General features: G+C 48.2%; 1 protein-coding gene across 1 annotated transcript in view; it reads left to right on the forward strand.

Moving 5' to 3' along the window:
- The first annotated feature begins 1,697 nt into the window (after positions 1–1,697).
- Positions 1,698–19,686, forward strand: part of FGFR4 (fibroblast growth factor receptor 4) — a 47,732-nt gene continuing 29,743 nt past the window's right edge. Inside the window, exons 1-2 of the mRNA XM_033140437.1 lie at positions 1,698–1,808; positions 2,082–2,203. The gene's annotated coding sequence lies outside the window, so the exon portion shown is untranslated. The remainder of the gene's footprint in view (positions 1,809–2,081; positions 2,204–19,686) is intronic.

A 19,686-nucleotide genomic window follows, 5' to 3' on the forward strand; every position in this document is an offset into this window, starting at 1 on the left:
AAAGAGCCCTCTAGTGCCGCTCTTCCACCTACAGGTGCAACCCTGGTGGGATTCAGGGACACAGGCAGCCAGAGTGAGTCTACTACAAGGGCTCTGTGTTCCCTGAAGCCCGGCCACTGGCCAAGAGAAATATTGTTGGCACCAGGCAGGCTCGCTACTTTGGCAGCCAGACACGGGGGCTTTCATAGCTGGGGGCAGGCACTACTGTACAGGGGCAGGGCTGAGTTGTTAGCCCCCTCCCCTCCCCCCACAGTACTCTGTTCCAGGCTGCCTTCCCCTTGCATACTGATCTGAATAAAACACACACACACAAACTCTGCTGTTCCATCAAAGACAAGCTAACTTAGGCCACCACCACACATTTATACACCCCCACAGAGGGTGCTATGCTTACCTACCATATGTGTACACTTGAATAGAGATGTACACACAAACGCAACTGCACACAAAACACTGTTCCTTTTCATGATGATACACAGGAGCATTTATATACAGATGCACGTATACATACAGAAAACACCAGCATAAAGTCACATCTAACTTATGATACTCATATATGTATACGGTCATGTTCTTATATAATTATGTTTTAGTTAAAGTGGAATAATGACCATATCCTTATTCTGTACTGATTTTTTTAAAAAGAAAAAATTGGTTAAATTCATTTTATTAACAATTCTAGGGTTGTTGTTTTTTTGTTTAAAGAAAATACTAATGTGGTTAAGCCAGGTCTGCAACCGCCACCATACACTGGCGCTTTTAACACACCACTGCCAAGCTCTCTTTGGCATGCAAAGCTAAACCCTGTGCTCTCTTATGCCAGGACCCAACCAGAACACCATGGGCAGGCAGCCAATACAGGCGTAACTTGGTAAGACTGAGAAAGTCATCCTTGAGTGTTTGATCTCAGATGTGGGACCGGCTGGCTGTGTTTAAGCAGTGGTGGTAGGAAAGCACTCATCACATGTTCAAAGGCACCCCTCTCGGAATAACTTCACAGGAAAGGTACCAGAAAGTGGTTGCAGGTGAAGCCTGCAGGAATCCCTAGCTACAGTTACACCCTTGGAGTTGAAATGTCTTTGCCAAAGAAAAAAACACAGCTTAACCTGAGGAGGATCAGATCCAGAACCCTGTATTACTTTCGGGTGGCAATTCACCCTGCAAGCATGCAGTGTCACATAACTTCTCACTCAGCCTTTAGGCTGTTTCCCTGACCCACCCCCATCCCAAAACTAAAGCAGGGGGGAATTGGTCATGTGAAGTTGTCCCAGGCTGGAGATGCACCATATGTTGAACTTCTGCCTGCAGCTGTTTTCTGGGGATTGTAGCGGAAGGGAAGAGCCGAGCCAGTGGAAGTCCTAATGCTTCTGCCCTCAAGAAGACCAATCATTGCAGAGGCTGCAACCCTAAGCACACTTCCTAGAAATAAAAGCCTCACTGAGCACAGGATCCCGTTGTGCGATGCACACGGAGGAGACCTAGTAGGGTGGTGGTGGGCAAGGGTCTTGATTTGGCGCAAAGGAAACGCAGAATGGAGCTTCTCTCTCCCTTACCCACCTACCCGCAACACCCACAACTTTGTCCTTCAGAACCGTCGGTCTGGGTTTCATCAAGAGCCCCCACACCAAATCTCTCCGCACCGCGCCAGCTTTGGCGCCCCCCTTTTCCCGCACTGGGCCTTCCTCCTCCTCCTCCTCTTCCACATATGTGTGGCAGGCGAAGCCAGTCCCCTCCGAGCGACCCCCATCCCGCACGACAAGGCGCCAGGCTGCGATTCCTCCGGTGCCGGAGACGCCGTGTCTCTCGCGGTTAGTGTGACACAAGCGTTTCAGCATCCACAGCTAGGCCTCGGCCAGACGCTGCCAGGCCGCCTCCCGCCTGCGCGGCCCTAGCGCAGGGAATCCCGCGCGGCCGCCGGCCGAGGCCTTCGAGGAGGGGACGGAGGGGAACCAAGGGCTCGTCCTTCGCGGGGACCGGGCGGCTGGAGGGGGAAGGAGGAGGCGTGGGCGGGATGTGCGAGCGAGCGAGCAGGCAGGCAGGCGCGCCGGCATGGTTCGTTGACTGAGGTATTTATTTTGCAGATTTATTTCCTCCCCGTCGGCCTCCAGTCAATGCAAGCATTTCCAGAGCGGCGGCCCACAGGCAGCAATCGCAAATGAAATCAATAAAGCCGAGAAAGAAACGTCGGAAGTGAAAACAGCAGGTACAACAGCAGCATTTGGGGGGGGGGAGAGAGAGAGAGAGAAAGAAAGAAACATACCGTCTTCAAGAGGCTTAAAAGGAGTACAAGTAGTAATTAAGAGAGTCACACATAGGAGCCAACTCCTAGGGGTCGAGGTCCCTTTGCCCCCCAATAAAATATTTGGGGGGCTGCCCCCCAGTTGATGAGCATTGCCATTCAAATAGTGTGCATGCAGCGTGGCAGGTGAACACTTATGTGGGGCGGGGCTAGCTTCCCCCCACCCCCATACAGTATTTTATTCAGGTTGGCACCCCTTGTTTCACACTAGGGCCTGGGAGACAAGGTTCAAATCCCCAACTAGTCATGAAGTTCACTGGGTGACCTTAGGCCAGTCGCAGGATCTCAACCTAACCTCACAGGGTTGTTGCAAATATAAATAAAGAGGACGGAGAACTATGTATTATTACACCTTGATGGCATTCCATCCCATGAAAGCCACATGAGCTTCCAGTGACACAGCTGGATTTATAACTACCCCTCATACGTCAAACACTGTCTAGAATGCATCTCTGAGACAATGACCCATAATGCTTTCTCTGCCAGTTTATTAGGCCACATCCAGTCCCATTACTGATGCCTGATGCAGATTTAGCGCTTCCACTGCCTCACTTAAATCAGATGTAAAGGAGAAATAGGTATCAGCCAAGTACTCCATGCTACCTGATTCCAAATTTCCAGATGATCTCATTCAGCATTGTCATGTAGGTGCTGTAAAACATGGGAGACAAGATAGAACCCTGTGGGATGCTATAGAGCCAAACAGCAACCACCTAGCATCACGTTATGGAATTTGGCTTGCAGGTAGGACTGTGTCTCCAGTCCCAACAACCTATGCAGAAAAATAGCATGCCTGATGGTATCACAAGCTATTGTCAAAGAGTACATGGTCACACTTGCCCTGTACTTTTCCCAGTAAAACAACAGGGTAACTAAGGCAGTTTGTGGGCCTGTTTCTGAGCCTGTGAAGTAGTTATGAGGAGTGTCTTTGAGCCTGTGCAGAGTACTTTGCTCTCCATGCAAAGTCAAAGGAGTGGTTTCAAGGTAGGTTTCAATCCTAGCAACTTTCATTTTGGAAATAAAACATTGATCACATGATCACATACTGGATTTCAGGACACTTAAGGTCTATGGAATCCAAAAGAGATCTCACCTTGGACTGCAAAGCCAAGCGCAACCCTTTCACATGAAAATTCATTTGTAGCTTTTCCTTTTCCTTGAAATCCTGCTAAACAAAGGATTCTGTGTTCTTTTAAAGTTTACTTGTATTGTCAACAATATTTACGGCAACTCTGTACTTGTCTACTCAGAATAAAGTTCCATTGAGTTACCAGGGCAGGTGGGAATAGAACTGCAGTCTTAGTCCTAATAAAGTTATGATCCCCCTGGCTCTGTATTTTCAGATCTGAAAACATTTATTTGTTTATGTTTGTTTGTTTTTTCTGGCAGTGAGAGAGTTCTCACTGAAAAGAATATGTGTGTGAGCAGAGGTACTTATGAGATGTTTGAGGACAGAGGTGCATAGAATTTGTGCTGGACCATAACGTTATTTAGGTGGGCGGGGGAGAGAGGGAATGATAGATCGGGATATGAGATTTGTGTTTGTATTTCAAGGAGGAAATGTGAGGCTATAGTGCAGGATTGGCTGCATCTTGGGAAGTAGCAGGTCTGACAACCTGGAAAGTGTTTGGATAGTCAGAGGAGAGTGTTTGGTATTTGAAGGCTGATGTTTGGGTGGGATATGGAGCTTGTGTAGCGGCAGTGAGTATTTTGTTTGCGAGGTGGAGTTAGCTGTTTGTATCTGGGGAGAGCGGAGAGTAGATGGAGGGTCTCAGTGCACAATTCCCTGTTGTGCTGAACTGTGGGACGCGGTGGGGGTGTGTGTGCACGGGAAGGGGGTTGTGGTCAGAGGGATGTGGTGATGCTGGTATGTGCTGAAACCAGGGAGGCAGCAAGCTTGCCGCGCTGCCATGAAGGGCTTTTTGTTTGACTGCAGTTATGTACTATAAATCAGGAGCAGTGCCCCAGCCCTGGCCCCTCTTGCAGGGGAGGAGAGAGGAAGAGACCACATCCAAGCCCTGAGCCTGCAGCATCTAGAAAGAGCTGTTAGGCCCTTTGCTTTGCTAGACCCTCGCTGGGTGGCCTGGAGGCAGAGGTTCTCGGCAACGCAGTGTGCTGTCGACAGATGGGATGCCTAAGCTGAGGGAGAACCCATTGCAGAGCTGAGGAAATGGCATTAAGAGGGACTCTGTTGGCACTATACCAAAAGGGAGTATGCTGGCGGGGTTGCCAAAAACTAGCAGACAAAGCTGAAGATGATAATCTGCTAATGTCTGCAGATCAAGCAGCCGTTAATGTCACAAGATCAGGGACCAGTCAAAAGAATTGGCAACCCTATATGCCAGGGGTTGGCAAGTCAAGTGGCAGTTCAGGAACTGCAGGGAAGGGGATCTGCACACTCCTTCCCATGGCATTCATACAGTAGCTCACAGCAGTATCACTCACATTGTGGCTCATGTTTTCCCCTAAGAGCTTGTTCCACCCACCCACATTATTAGGCACAGCAAGTCTTTATTCACACATACTAAAGCCAATGGTGTCTCACACCCTTTTGAAGAGTCTTCCCCCACCTGGAAAGTTTGCTTTACTTCTTTGTGGATCCATTATGTTAACGGAGAAATCTAAGGGCTCTCTTGGACAAAAAACACAAGGACACCAGCCAGGAATGCCAGAGCAAATCAGCAGCCAGTAGGCTTGGTCTTTATTGAAGACTGTCGCAACAGGGCTCCCACCCGCCACAAGATGAAGCAAGACGGAAGGCCCCGAACAGGAAGAGACCCCAACTTTTATTAGTTACTAATTCCCCAAGTTACACCCCCAAACTACATCATGGATACATCAGAACTACATCACAAACTGGGAGGGCCAGAGGAGGTAACCTGAGTGTCCTGACACCTGTGTCATCCCTCCTTTAACCCCTCCCAGGCACACATTTCTGCAAGACAAAAGAGGGTTCCAGAGTTCCTGGGTAGGGCTAATGACTGTTCTTGGCTAATGACTGTCCTTTGTAAAATGGTAAAATCCATTTTCAAGTGGTGGGTCCTTTGTGAGGAAAATGACCCATTATCTGGCAGCTTTGGGTTGGCACATCACCTGGCAGGGCTGGTATGCTTAGGGGATTATGGCTGCCTTGTGAGCACACCAGGCCTCCCCCTTCAATAGCCCTCCTAATATGGTGAAGAACAAAAGTGGAACGGTCCAGATCTGACATACAGTTGGATTTATAGGAATTTATAACAGAAACACCATAGAGAAAGAAATATTTTCACTCAAGTGTGTGTGTCAGTGTCGTGTCTGTGGAACCTGGGTGGCTCGGGGAAATTCCTGTAACAATTAAGACTAACAATATATAGAAGACTGGTTCCCATCCCCAAAAGATTTCTTGCAATTAAGGTTGCCAACTGATCAGATGCATAATTTGCCTAGACAGTTCCTGTACTCTGGCAGCAGTTTGATCGGCAGAAATGTGAAGAGCTAAGCATGACCTCCTGTTAATGTTTGCAGGGCAAGCTGCTGTTAATGGTACAGGAGCAGAGGCCAATAAAAAAGCTGGCAACCCTACATTCAGCAAAGTCATGACATTCTTTTTAAGTCTGTTTTTTACAGCGACTACCGTATATCCTCCATGATGGGCTATGCAGCTCAGGAAGGGGAATAACAAGATAGACAAACAGTTTGGGGAATATGGACTTCCGCTCCTACTTTACCCCATCCCCCACCAGCATGGTTGTTTATTAAATTGGAGGCAATTTTTTTTTCATTTAAAGGAGTCTAAAATCACCCACTGCTTCTGACTATGGTCCATTAGCTGGCTGTAAAGCCAGGGTGAGAGGCCAGCAGCAATGCTTAGAGCAGGCTCTCCATCACAGAGTGAAAAATTAGTAAGGGTGGAAGCAGCTGGGCTGGGAGCCCACATGTCCCACTGGGGTGAGGTCCTAAGGGTAGTGAGCAGTAGCCAGAGCTGGCTGGTCCAAGGAAAGACTCCAGAGCCACAAGCAGCCTTCGTCTCCCACTCCCAAAGAGCAGACCCTTTGCTTCTCCCCAGCCAGAGTGGCAGTACCCATCCAAGGGCAGGCATAGGCCATGCAGGAACAGGCAAGAGAAAACTCAGCCACTCTGCGGGCAACAGCAGCAGCAATCCAGGAAAAAGAAAGAGATGGGGGAAAGCACCCCCTCCCAGTCCCCTCCTCGCATGCCCCCCTTTCTCTCCCACCCCTGAGCTCAGCCACAGGCGCCTGGCTTCAGCTCCAAACAAATGATTAGAAAGCTGGTTATAATTGGATAGGGGGAAGGAGGAGGGGCTCGCCTGCTGAGAGCCACTTGGATCCAGGATGGGAGAGAGACAAGGGCTGCTGGCAGCTTCCCGAAGGAGAAGGAAGACTCTCTGATCCTCCTCTAGGCAGAGACGGAGCCAGCCACAGGGTGACTGAGCCGGCAATTGCAATGGAAAAGATGCTGGCTTGTGTTTTGGCTTTCACCAGCAAATAGCTGTGCTCCCTTAATTTCCTCTCCTGAGTTGGTGGTTGCACTGGGAGCCTTCGTGTAAAGGCCCCAATTATCTGTTTGAACATAACGGCTTGGCTGTGGATGCCCCTCAAGAGAACTGTGCAGTTTGCAAATCACAGGATGCAATGCTGTCTCCAGGGGCACAGATAACATTCATACCCAGCAGCTGCTGTAATCCAGAAGTGCGTGGCTACATCCTCAGGCAGGCTAAACCACCCTCTGGTGCCAGGGAGTGTTCTCTCTGTAATGAATAGGGGGTCATTGCTTACCTAAAAGAAAGACTTGTCACCTTCAGCTCATGCCAGTTGGGCTGTAATCACACCTGGTGCAAAGCAGCTTTGCCCATAAGGGATTCAATAAGCTGAAATGCCTAGCCAAATTGCCATTGCTCAGATAGCTGGCAAAGTGCTAGATTTGCCGCTGGTTTAAATTTCCTTCCGCTGGTGTCAACCAGGATTGCATTTTGTAGGAATCAGGTGGAAGTCTCCAGCATATTCAAGGTACGAGTAACACTGTTCTTGGAACCAGAGAGCCAAATTTGCCAGCTAGTACCCTGAAGTCATTTTCACAAGTGGCATGCACCACTTGATCCAGTGAACATTTACTCCAAAGCAGGCCTTACTTGCTCCCACTTAAGTGTTCACAAAGGATTGTAGTCTTCAAGCATTTTTTCCTGCTTCTGTAACTTGAATGCACCAGCTCTTCTGACTATAATGTACATATGTGCATGTAAAAATTAGCTTTCCATCACACAATGAAAGCATTGGTGAAAGGTGACTTTCAACTAAAAGGTGACTTTAGGATCAATTGTGAAAAGTTGGGAGCTATCCCAGTAAGTCATTTGATCCAGAGCCACACATTCATTCAAGAGACCAGGACACGGGCTGCATCTATTTTATTTTAATTCTGAAAACTGATGCCTCAGGATGGTGTAGTTGAAAGCCTCCATGTGATGTTTTTAATGATGTCAAGCCCAATTACAGTGGTCATCTCGCTTGGCTCTGTTTCTTAAGTAAAATGCCAATATCAGTGCGAATCCAGCATTTCTTGAGACCTGAGAAAAGACATCCCACAACCTCCATTTAGGTAGCTTTTTCTGCCTGCCTTAGTTTTCTGCACTTGCTAAATCTACATTCCTGCTGTTTAAACCTATTATTTTCTTTCCTGGTCTGATAAACAGTGTCCCCTCCTTCCCCATGACATCCTTTTAAATGCAGAGCCTCAGTCCAGCTGTGATCATCAAACCAACCCTTCCAGAGCAGGCCTACTGTTTTCTAAAAGCCTGCTCCAGAGCAAAGAGACTTGAGAGCTGCCAGTGCACCCATTAGATTCAATGAATGGGGTTGTGCTTAGATGTGCAGGTCTTGATTAATGTTTAACAAAGATCCTTGGATTATCTCTTGCAGAGGGGTGTAGCCTAGTGTAGTTTCAGTTCCAAAGGAACTGTGGTTTGACCTGGTCAGGACTGACTTTGTCTCTCCCCCCTTCTTATTCTGTGGCGTTTCATTCTCTGTTCACATGGCTTGATGTATGGGCTGCCTTTTGCCATATGATTTCTGTGGAAAGGAGGGACCTCTCTCAGGGATCCCTGGTGGACAGAGGTGCCTTGGGAAGCTCTTGAGCAGGGGTCAGCAAACTTTTTCAGCCAGGGCCCGGTCCACTGTCCCTCAGACCTTGTGGGGGGCCGGACTATATTTTGGGGGAAAAATAAATGAACGAATTCCTATGCCCCACAAATAACCCAGAGGTGCATTTTAAATAAAAGGACACATTCTACGCATGTAAAAAGATGCTGATTCCCGGACTGTCCGCAAGCCGGATTTAGAAGGCGATTGGGAAGGATGCGGCCCCCGGGCCTTAGTTTGCCTACCCATGCTCTTGGGTACACGAAGGCTGCTGCTGTTGTGTTGCAAAGGGATCTGGGTTGCTCTGAATGGATGCTGGCTGGCAGGGATAAGGGCAGAGTACAGACCAGGCTCTTTCTAAACCCTTTCCCCTTATGCCGCAGCTTGAGAGCACAATCCCCAGAAGACGATGCAGAGCCAGACCCTCCCTGAGCAGCCTGTCCTCCTCTTGGCCCTATTTGCCTCTGAAGATCGCCAACAACTTAGGGCTTTGAAGTGCCTCCCACTATCCCCCCTGCCCCCATCCCATCCACTTGTCACAGCAGCTGCCTGCCCTTTGCTCTGCTGAGGTCAGAGTGCTGGCTTAGGGCGATGATGGCCACATCTGCTGCTCTCTGCATGGCCCAAAATAAAGTGAAGCAATGATTTTATTTTTTATTTTAAAAAGGAGCAGGGGAGAAGCAACAGAGGATGGTGTTTGTAGTCCTGCAGCTGGACTGCACCCAGTTCTCTTTGCAGCCCAGCAGCATTTGTGGGACAGAAAAGATTTCCAGCCCCAGAAAATGTACATGGCATGAACAATCCCAACCTTTTAGGGAAACTGGTTGAAAACCTTTCACATTCAGAACTGGGAATTAATGGCTAGGGTGCTGATGCTTTGAGCTTTGAGCTTCTGCTCCTTTGATTTGTGTTCAGCTTGTCTAACCAGAAAAGACAGAAACATAAAATTACTCTAGACGTGCGCTAATATCACGAGAGTTTGCAATGCCAGTATTGCACCATGATGTCACATCGTCTTCCAGTATTGCACCATGAAAATAACATCGTCTTCCAATCTGCTGCTTGGCAACAGGAACAAAGTGCTCGTTAAACACTTATGTTCAACAAGGATCAGCAGATGGGAAACCTTGGACGAACAGAGGGGAACCTGCTTCTTACCACTTTCTGACTGTTTCCCAATCTTTGCCAACAGGAAAACAGTAGCAGAGTCTCTTCGGGACTGAGTGCTACTGTCCCATCAAGCAAGTGCTGGAAAAAAGTCGGAGCAGGAGCCTCGCTCTGTTAAGCTGAATTTTAAAAAGAAAAGAAAACATGTTTATTGCAGTAAGTGCTGAACTAAAGAGCAACACCTCCCTCACATTAAATCAGGAAGATTTAATAATACAGTACTGTAACTGATACCCACATTTGGAACAGTGGAGGAAAGGAGTGTTAAGAGAAGCCACTTCTTTATCCTTTTAAAAAAAGGAAAATCTGGGTTTTAAAACACACCCATGATGTGGGGATCTGGCTCACTAACTCTTCTTAGTGCATACTGTCCTGCTTTATACTTTTGGGGGAGCCATGATTGACCAATTTGATGCATTGCATAGAATGGGCTGATGAAGGGACTCACACCAGTCCATAATGCAAAGGGGAGAGCAAGAGGGGCAAATTATATACAGTATTAACTGAAGAGCAGCTTCAGGAACTTCCAATTTTGAGAGCAGGGATGAAAGGGAAGGCTGTTTAACAGCTGCATGTAATTTTGCTCCCATAAGAAGTAGTGGTAGCCACCAACTTGACTTAAAAAGAGGATTAGACAAATTCATGGAGAATAAAAGCTATCAATAGCAACTGGCCACAATGTCTTTGTTCCACCTCCACTGTTGGTGGCAGGTTGCCTCTGAATACCAGCTGCTGGGATCACAAGTGGGACGAGTGCTGTGGTGCTCAGGTCCTGCTTGCAGGCTTCTCGTGGGCTTCTGGTTGGCTGCTGTGAGAAACATGATTCTGCTCCGAACGCAGTCTCTGGATCTCTTTTCCCCACCCCACCCACCATGAGTTACTGGAAACAGTTTTAGGAATATAGAAAGCCGCCTCTCACAAAGTGAGTGGTCCATCTAGCTCAGCAATGTCCACACTGACTGGCAGTGGCTCTCTAGGGTTTCAGACCCGGGGCATTCCCAGCCCTACCTGGAGATGTCAGGGATTAAACCTGGGACCTGCTGTGCATGCAGAAGGTCCCAGGTTTAATCTGCCACTGAGATGCAGCCATTCCCCACCCCAGACAACTAACACCCTTCAGAATGTAAGAAAAAAAGCCCTGCTGGATCAAGTCAAATGCCTGCTTCACCCAGCATCCTTTAAGCAGAATTTGAACGGCCACCAGTCACATATGCTTTAGTTGAGATTCCTGCATTGCAGGGGTTGGACTATATGACCACCAGAGTCCCTTCCAGCTCTTTAGTTCTATGATTTTATAAGTAGTTTTCCTCTGTACTCCTCCATTTTCAATTGTCGTCTCTTGAGGCTGCTTTTTTAAAAAAAATCCCTCCAACTTGGTTACATCTAAAATGTATGTGGCTCATCCCAGATACCTAGGAAGGCTTCTGTTCCCACTTGGGAGTGGCCTGCTAGCTTCCTAAACCAGCTCAACTTTGCTGGGAATGACTGATTCAGTGGCAGAGTTGATGCCTTGTGTGCAAAAGGCCCCAGGTCCAACCTTGGTAAGGTTGCGAAGGATTCCTGCCTGAAACCTCAGAGAGATAAGACAGTACAGAGTTGGTGGACCAATGGTCTGACTCACTATAAGCCTTTTATCTTATCTATCTTCCCCGCCCCAAATAGATATTTGGGAGGTCCATTGATTTATTTATTTTTTGCTGTAGAAGGAAAGCCAGCTGAACCCCGGGATTATCCACTAGTCCCTGCATTCCCTCACACACTCTGTCCCCTCATGTTCATCCCAATGGGGTGTAAATAAATACAGATCAGGGAGAGAGATGTTAAAGGAGTGTGCTTTCCCTAACCCCCCACCCCACCCACTGTCCCCTTCCCTGGTTGTTTACACAGAGCTGTCTGAATCAAACAAATTCCATCCACCTTAAGACACTCCACTCCCACTGCCCCTCAGCAAACACCCAGCCTTACTTGCCCATGGCCTGTTAAACAGTCAGGAGGGAGGCCTCCTGCAAGCCAGCTAAGCTTTGCATGGCCTTTGTGAACACCTAGAAGGGCCCAGTTTCCCAGGACTTCACTGAGCTGACCAGGTTTTAGAAATCAGGTCCTATGAAGGACCTATTGGATTGTTAAGATGAATTTGGACCATGAAAAATGCTTGCCAAAGTCAAGCTTTGAAAAGTGGACAGCACTTGACAGGGAAGAACTTAGAGGTGGGTCCGTATGTCTGCGTGGTGCTCACTTCTCCAACTCTTCTTGTAGTATCCCAACAAAAGTGGTGGCCTCCTCTTGGGTGCATTAAGCTTTGGGATTTGCTGCCACAAGACATAGTGACGACCACCAACGTGGATGGCTTTAAAAGAGAATTAGACAAATCCATGGAGCATAAGTTTGTCAATGGCTACTAGCCAGGATAGCTATGTTCTGCCTCCACTGTCAAAGGCTGCATGTCTCTGAATACCAGTTGCTGGAAACAGCAAGTAGGGAGAAGGCTCTTGTGCTCATGTCCCACTTGCAGGTTTCCCTTAGCCAGCCCCACAGCACCACCCGCGCTGTTAAAAGCATATAAAATCAAACAAGTATCAAAATACACATAAAATCAACAGCAAACAATAAACAGCATCAGGGAGGTGCACAATGAATTGTCTTCTACGCTCGTCTGATCAAAGTAGACCTGCTGAAATTAATGACACTAAATTTCTCATGTCTGATAACTTCAGCACGTCTCCTCTGAGTAGGACTGGCGTTGGATACAAGCCAATATCTAAAATGGGCCAATAACCTAGTCTGGGAAAACCTGAGTAAACAAATGTGTTTTAACGGTGTTCGGAAGCACCCTACTGTGGGTGCCTCCTGTAAAGTGGGGGTGGGTAGAGTGTTCCAAAGAGTGGGCACCACTACAGGAAGGCCTGTTTCTGTGTCGTCGCCAAGCAACATATTGTAAAATGCAGTACGGCTAACAGGGCCTCCTCTGAATATTGGCTCAGGAGATCCGCTCCACCTCCTCGTGGGGAGGAGTTGCGGTGGACCGCAGAGCCGCTCTCCACACTTCCTGTGGGCGGGGGACTTTGTCCCTCGCTTCTCGGAGGAGTCCCCGGCCGCGTCAGCAGGCAACCGGCCAATCAGCCGGCTGGGGGCGTGGCCGGGGGCTCCCTTTCAAAAGGAGAGGCGCGAGCCGAGAGACCTCCTTTCGGCTCGCTTCCTCGGATCTCCCACCCTCCCTCCCTTCCCTGTAGGCAGGTTTCACCCTATGGCCTTGCTTTGGACTTCGGTTGGTCGCCTGCCCTTGTCGGGGGCCTGGTAGGAATTTTTCCACTTGGCAGATTGGCTGGGCCATTTGGTTTTCGCCTACCACTTAGTAATCGTCACAACTTTGTAAGGTGGCGGTTAGGCATTGAGTGACCTAATGTTGGGGGAGGGGAGGCCTGGCCATCGCCTGCTCCTCCAAGCTTAAGGGTAGTCCGTTAAAGGAATCCGGGGGTGTGGGATCTTGTCCGAAGCCCAGGGCGGGGCTAGGGCCATGCCACGACCCCATTGGAACCCAAGGGGAACTCGAGTTGGTCTGAATCGACGGGGCTCCCCTTATCAGTGGTTTACCCTTACTGGACTTCCTGCTCTGCGGGCAGGAGTCAGATATAGTCAGGTCCACTCAATGCCTAAGCCAATACCGCTCACATGCTGTAACCAATAAAGTTGTGGCCAAATTTTTACCCAATCACATTAACCTTATATTCTGTGTCCTGGTGTTTTTATTTCATTCCCGGGAGGGCGGCTTTGGGGTCTCGACACGCAACTGACAGGCAGCCATCGCAGTGTAACACGCAAGTACAGCCAGGTACAACACACAGGGCCCTTGCTGCTGCATTTTGCACTAGCTGCAGTTTCAGAACCAGTCTTAAGGGCAATCCCATGTACAGCATGTGACAGTAACCCACATGGGAAGTTCCCAGTGCACAAACCACAGCAGCTAGGCTATTCCTGTCCAGGTAAGAGCAGACTTTTGACACCAACTGAAGCTAGTAGCAGACCCTTGCAGTCACCGAGGTTATTTGTTCCTCTAGTGACAGTGATAGTTCCAGAAGCACCCTCAGACACCCACTTTCAGAGGGAGCGTAACTGCACCCGGAACAGTCCCAAATTCCAGATCTATGAACCACCCAGCCACAAGCACTTAGCCTTACCAGGATTCAGCTTCCCTTCACCACATCCATCTCACCGCTATACCCAGAAAACAGCTCATGTCATGCACAACCTCTACTGACTCAGAGAAATAGAGCTGAGTGTCACTGGCATGCTGGTGACCCCAGATCTCCTAATGGCTGTTCCCAACAGCTTCTTATATATGTTAAATAGCATTGGGGTCAAAATAGCAGCCTGAGGCACCCCACAGCATAACGGACAAAGCTAATCTGGGAATGCAGCCCCACAAGTAGGAATGGCGCTGCTGTGAAACCTACAACATACAGAAACGGAGTGGAGGAGAAACTTTTATGCTACTTGGAGGAAAAGTGGGATACAAATGCAATTACAACTGGTGTGGTGATTATTCACTGTGAACATTACACACAGAGAGACTAGCTCAAGTTGAAATATCCAGATGTGCAAAAAAGATGTGCCCATTTCCCCTTTGTACAAACATCACAGGCATTAACCAGGACTAAAACATCTTGAATGCTAGCTTGATCCCATTAGATCCTTGCTATAATTCCTTGTGCTCTCGACTCTGAGGCTGTTTTTGTTATTATTATTATTGCGTCTGGCCCCACGGATATAATCCTCCTATAAGATTGTTCCGTTCTGCTCAGCACTGGTTAGACCACAGCTGCAGTACTCTGTTCAGATTTTGAACATTTTGATTACTTGAGACTTTGCCGCAAAGAATGAGTATACTGTAATGATAAAGAATATACCAAGGGAGGAAAGAATGAGGGAGCTGGATGTCTCTAAGGGTGCATTAACGCAGCACTTTTCTCCTGTGGCAACCATCCTCTGCTAGGAGGCTGAAAGACCCAGATGCATAGCTAGGGGGTGCAGGGGGGAGGTTGGGCACACTAGGGGGTGGCACTCATCATGGGTCCTGCAGTGCACCCGAGCCACACATCTCTCCTGGGATTGATGCAGTGGTTTGGGTGCCTGCAGGCTCTGCACTGCCCAATATGGCAGTGTGAGGCTTGCATCAGCCCACTGCCTCCACCTCAGCCGCCCTACAGCTAAGGGGGAAGCGGCAGGTGGATTCCTTGGAGGCTACGTGGCATGCACCGCGACCAAGCGGCTAGCTACACTGCTAGAAAGACCCCTTTTTGATTCCCAAGAAGTCCATGAACCGATGACTTCAGATATTCAAAATGCACAGGATTCTCAGGGAGAAAAACAAGGCTGCTGCTTTCCTTTAATTTGGCAACCCACACCATGCATGCCGTCATAAGATGAGTGTGGACATCAGGTCACTAAAGGAGACAGAGATTGTGCAAAGGCATCTTTCATGAAATCTGAAAGCCTCACCTCTGACTCCTGCCAATTTTAGCTAAATTATGTCCCCACCCCACCCCCCAGCCTTTTCAAAACAGTGGCTAAGGCAGGCTTTCTCAACCTTGGCCCTCCAGATGTTTTGAGACTACAATTCCCATCATCCCTGACCACTGATCCTGCTAGCTAGGGATCATGGGAGTTGTAGGCCAAAAACATCTGGAGGGCCGAGGTCGAGGAAGGCTAAGGAAACAGTAAAAAAATAATGGCAGGGCTTTGGCCCACTCTCAGTTTAAACAACCACATCTCCTGGAAAGGATCCTTTCTGAGATGCCCTTCCCTCAGTCCCCATGACCTAAGAAATTGGATCTTTGACCAGGATGCCAACCAATCAAGATAGAGCATCCATTATGGCTTCCCATTATTCTATTTGGTACCCCCAAATCATGATCAACCACTTAAGGCACCATTACCTTGAGACACAGACTTTCCCACAGCTGCGTAGGGTGTTGGTTGAACTAAGGCTCCAACAGATGCCCTCATCGTATTTAGAGGGGAGATACCTGGGAATTCCCCATGTGGAACGCAGGTGCGTTTATGGATGCAAAAAGGTTGAGGATGTCCTACATTACCTACTGCTTTGCCCCTTATATTCAATGCCCAGAGGGGGAAAAATTATCACCTGTTCTTGACTGCCTCTCAAGCCGATTCCCCCCAGGAGGAATATCCTTTATCCTAGCTGATAAAGATCTACAGATTACACACCTGGTAGCCAAATTTGCTCTGGCAGCTAAGAAGCTCCTTTCCGAATACGCTAATGCTCTCTAATTTAAACTTTTTATGCTGTAATTTTTTTATAGGGTATGTCATGCAATTTCAGAGGAAAACCTTGTCTTGCCCTCTGCAGTACATTGTAAAGGCCTTTGGCTATGCACAATAAATTGACTGACTGGTTGAGACGCTCTAGCATATCCAAACTGGAGGAACTATCTCACCTATGAGGACATGTGGGACTTTTTAGTTTACAGGGGACAGTGGTAAATGTGTTTAAGACTATGCATGGTGTGCACAAAGTGGCTAGAATCAGGTGTAATGTGCACATCCAGATCCTCTGCTGAACATCCTGGGAGCTGTTCCTGTGCAGTTCTTCCATGTTCCTCTTATTCTATCCAGCTGGTCTTTCATATCCTGACTGTACTTCCTGGACTGACACAAATTCGACACAGACTGTTGTGTTGTTACCTGGTACGGATGGAAACTGGTCAGCTGTAGAAATTCTGATTCTATGGAGGCAGAAATACTTAGGCATCTTAAGGGGCTCTTGGTTCAGGGCAGACACTCCTCTGCCACTGCCCCCACCACCACCACTGAAGGGACAGAGAACAGCCTGAGTGCAGTTTGCTTGCAGACTGAGGTGCTGCTGATGTCAAAGACCTGAACTTGAGCAGCTGATAAGGTATAGTGGAAAAGAGGAGACTGAGAGGAGACGGATGGTGTGGAGATCTCCAGTCTTGAGCATCTGCAAAGGGACCTGTAGAAAGCAATCACTTTGATGGTCTTCCAAGACTGTGCTAGCTTGAACAAAACCAGAGGGTTTTCCCCCCTGAGGAAATATTCGTGGGATTGGCTTATGTGAACCCCAGCAACCCCCCAACAGAAATTTCTTACCACCTTGCATGTGTGCTAGAATGTAGCAAGCTCTTCTCCCTGCTTTACATGACAGCAGTTGAGATGCTGCAGGATGGAAGGGAAATCTGGTCAGGGTGGCGGGACTAGAGACAGGAGCCTGATGGTACTGGGTGGTGTCCAGGGGGTCGCTGCGTCCAATTAGCCCAAGCAGAGAGCTCTGAGCTGTAACTGCAATGACAGGAAATCAGCCTCAATGTGTTTACTGTGGGGGGATTAGAGCTGTTTAACCCCAGGCTCCCACATTTGCCTAGTTTTTTTATGGCAGTCTTTAAAGACCCTCTAATGAGGGTCACAGCCACTTTATGGTGTTGCTGGCAGTGATAACACCCAGCTACTTACAACAGCAATTTGCAAACAAGCTGCCTCCACCACAGGGCACTCCATAAAGGACAGGAAGGATAGGTAGACCTGATGTGCAAGACCTTGAGTCAGAGCAAAGGCAAAGGGAGAGAGATAATGTGAGCAGTGTGCTCCCCCCCCCATCACCCTTCTTGCTATTCTGCTAGTAGCAGCTTCTTTCCCAGGCTGGAGAAAACTGTATTGGCTGTGGAGTGAAATGCTCATGTGTTAGAGCAGAGCTAAAGGTGATCTGCGGTTCAGCGAACACACAATGTAATTTCAAAGCTAGGCCTTAGCCCTAAAATATGTGGAGAGAGGGCCCCTGGGCATGTGCAGAGTTCATCCCATCAGCATGGACTGTCCATAGCCCATCCACCCTCCATCCAGGGATAGCTGTCCTGGGAGAAGCTGGGAAAAAAGGATTTATTCCATGAACTCCTTAGTGCTGCTGAATCAGATGGGTTCTACACCGAGAATAAGGCAAATAGGGTTCTCTGCCCTGCCCAATAGAGGACAAAACAGAACACCCAAGAGCAGAGCAGAGAAAGTGAAAAGGCAGAGGCGGATTTAGGGGAGTGTGACTGGTTTGCTTGCACTGGGCGCAGAGCCTTGGGAGCACCACAACTATGATGAAGAATGGAAGGCGCGAGGCGGGATGGGTGCTGAATTTTAGTGTCACACGGCACTACTGAAATTTGAGACCCCAAAGTCCACCACTGGAAAAGGGAAGCAAGGAAAGATAAAGGAGGAGACATCCCCTGGTCTACACATTGCATGGTCATGTAGCAGTAGACTGTACCACTTCGGAGTGCAAGTGGGAGAATTACACTCTGAATGCTCCTATATAACAAAACTGGGGCAGGGAGATTTCCTTGCAAGTGATAAACAGCTCACTGGCAGAGCTCATGTTTTGCATGTAAAGGGTCCCAGGTTCAGCACCTGGTATCAGGTGGTGGGAGGAAAGACTTCAGCCTAAGACCCTGCCCGTCAGAGTGGAGGAGATGATACTGGCTTAGCTGTACAGGCAGGCTGATCTAGTTGAGAGCAACTTCCTGTGTTCCAGCCTTTCTCCTAGATCGGGGTCCCCAAACTAAGGCCCGAGGGTCGGACGCAGCCCAGTCGCCTTCTAAATGCGGCCCACGGATGGTCCGGGAATCAGCATGTTTTTATATGAGTAGAATGTGTACTTTTATTTAAAATGTATCTCTGGGTTATTTGTGGGGCATAGGAATTCATTCATATATTTTTTCAAACTATAGTCCAGCCCCCCACAAGGTCTGAGGGACAGTGGACTGGCCCATGGCTGAAAAAGTTTGCTGACCCCTGTCCTAGATGTTCAGGGGACAAAGAGCAGGGTTGTGTTCTGCTTTACTTGATGGCATTTGGAGTTTATGGTTGGTTGGTTGGTTGACTGCATCTATGTCCCAGCTTTTACTCCAATGAGCTCAAGGCAGCATACAAGGTTCTAGTTTTCTTTTAAAACCATCTAAGTTGGCGGCCATCACTGCCTCCTTGTGGGAGTGAGTTCCATAGTTTAACTATGACCCCAATCCATGGACTGATATGCTTATGGCACTCAGCATGCATTATACACATCAATCCTGCAGAACTATATGATCATGAGCAGGCCAAGGGTTGGAAATATATATCCTTGAGTCTGAGATTAGAATTGCGATAGGTACCAAAAGGGCAGCACTTGCAGGATACTGCTGGGTATTGTTCAGGAACAGGAGGTACAGTTGAAGCCATGCATTTGAATATTTGCTTGCTAAAGTTGTATCCTACCTTTCCACCCAGTGGAAGCTAGTGACCATGATGCCAAGACAATAAAATATACCGGTAATAAAATGCATGAAATGACAATAATATGTGATGTAAGATAACATACAAACGTAGTTCATAATGGTTTTGTAACTGATACAATAATTGCAAGTGGGCAATGTGCTGCAGGGATAAAAGTATGCTGGAATGCTGAAACTATGGCCCAAAAAGGCATGCATGTGCGTATATATATATGCAGAGATATATATCTCCATTCCTGCATCTGTCACTGACTGTTTGTGTGCTGCTGCCCTTTCTGTGCTTAGCCTCAGAGTAGTTCACTGGAGGCCCATGCAGCGTATCAAGCCCAGATGGCGCCCTGTGTGCTGTCATAATGTCTGATAATAATAACAAAGCAGGGGCTGTTTACTGCAGCGCTTTTGGCATGTCAGGCCACAGCACTTTAAAGATCACCGGGGGGGGGGGGGACAACCCACCATGCACCATCTACCCAGCAGAGAGATTGCACAGATCACTCTCCTATCTAACACCCAGGGTCTGGGACATTTCCGTAAATAGTGCTTCTATTCTGGAGAGCATGGCAGAGCATGTGCACACCCGATGTCTGCGTGCGAGTAAAGAGTTCCTGAATATCAAAGTAATTATAGCACTTAGCACTGTATAAACTTTTTGTTTTGGAACATGCACTTGGTGAGAGATTGTGCTGCGCCAGTGTCAAACAGTTTATATAGCTTGAGTTTTTCCACCCGGGTTGCTTAAGCCGAGGAGTAACACTGCAGGCTGGTGTTCTCTCCACCTTTTCCACTGTCATTTGCTTCT

The sequence above is a fragment of the Lacerta agilis genome, chromosome 2 (genome assembly GCF_009819535.1).
Source record: "Lacerta agilis isolate rLacAgi1 chromosome 2, rLacAgi1.pri, whole genome shotgun sequence".
NCBI lineage: Eukaryota > Metazoa > Chordata > Lepidosauria > Squamata > Lacertidae > Lacerta > Lacerta agilis.